This window comes from Takifugu flavidus, chromosome 14 (genome assembly GCF_003711565.1).
Source record: "Takifugu flavidus isolate HTHZ2018 chromosome 14, ASM371156v2, whole genome shotgun sequence".
NCBI lineage: Eukaryota > Metazoa > Chordata > Actinopteri > Tetraodontiformes > Tetraodontidae > Takifugu > Takifugu flavidus.
In genome coordinates, this window is record NC_079533.1 from 10,387,779 (window position 1) to 10,389,348 (window position 1,570).

Genomic DNA, 1,570 nt, shown 5'->3' on the forward strand with positions numbered 1-1,570 from the left:
GTAGAGGTGACATTCATGAGAGAGAGAGAGAGGGAGAGAGAGAGAGAAAGAGGGGGGGGGCAGAGCGAAGGAGACAAGTAGGGGAGGGGGAGGAGGGGTGTGTGCGTGTGTGTGTGTGTGTGTGTGTGTGTGTGTGTGTGTGTGTGTGTGAGAGCTCCACTCGGAAGATAGTGTGTTTGTGTAAGACAGAGAGAGACAGACTGGCACTTGATGAAATCCCGGCTGGCAGATGAGGCGCTTTGTTATTTAACAGCTTCTTACCTAAAAACAACCTCGATCATTTGGACTGTTCTGCTGAACCACTGCTGGAGGGGGGGCAGATATAGAGAAAAGAAGAGAGAGAGGGAGAGACCGCTAAAGGAGCATATTTGTAACAGTTCCGCGCCTCCTCCGGAGGAGCAGCATCACCATGTGTTACCATCCTGTCACGCCGAAAACATCAGCACGTTTCAGAGCGGGGGTCTTCCTTCCGCTCCGCTATTGTGCACCTTCTCCGTCTGCCTCCCTGTCACGCCAGCGTGCCTCAGCGTGTCTCCTTCCTCCAGCATCCCGCTCAACTGGAGGTATTCAAAAACACAAGTCATTTGGCGCCTGACACGTCTGGCGGCTGGCTTACGCTAACCCCGACAGAGAGACGCGAGATTGGACAGATTGAATCAGACAGCCGGCACACACTCCTCCAGAGCCACAAACTCGCAGCTCCTGCAGAAACACGAGGTATTCTCACATGTAATATTCCTTCGGCTCTCTCGTTTGTTCTGCTTACGCTTGCAAATGTGTGATCTGACACGATTCCTGCAATGATTTAGGGCACAACAAACTTCAGCGACTATCATTGGAGATTACAAGTCAGGCTGACGCACTTTTCTTTTTCTTTTTTTGCTAGAATACTGGCTGGTTTTGGTAAATGTTACTGCCCGGCAGTCACACGTTCCCGGCGTCACGACGAAAACCAGCTTTGTGTTTATCATTTCCATGCTGCAAAAATAGACAGGTGGAAGACAAACAGCACGTTCGTAGGAGCGGAATATCAAGCCGCTCTCCTGAAACATTTGCATCTGCAGGGAGATTCTCAAAGGACCTGCTGTGACACAAACCTCATTCACGTATTAAGTGAGATCTGATGGTGCATTTGTGTGTTTTTTGCCGTATTTCCACTGGTTAATCCTGCTGGCTCACCAAAATAACACTGATGGACACATAAAAAGGTCCGTCCACAACAGAAACTGTTCCTCAGCCCTTAACTCAATAAATCAGCGTAACCGAGACAATCGGGGTGATTTTATTTGGCGTGGCACCTCTTTCACGAGCCAATTGCCACAGAAACGGCCACCAGAACCGTCTCCCCAACACACAAGGTCGACTGGAATCATCTCCAACAATGCCGAGCAAGGTCACCGCTTGTCAGGGTTGGACTGACAGGTGACAGCGGAGGTTGTTTCTGAGCGCAGAGGGCCGCTGAGCCACGGGAGCAGCGGAGGAGATAATGTCATTTGTATTGACAAGGAAAGAGAAAAGATATTTTTCTCCTCCTCTAATGACTGGTGCTCCCTGCAGCCGGCGAGCGCCC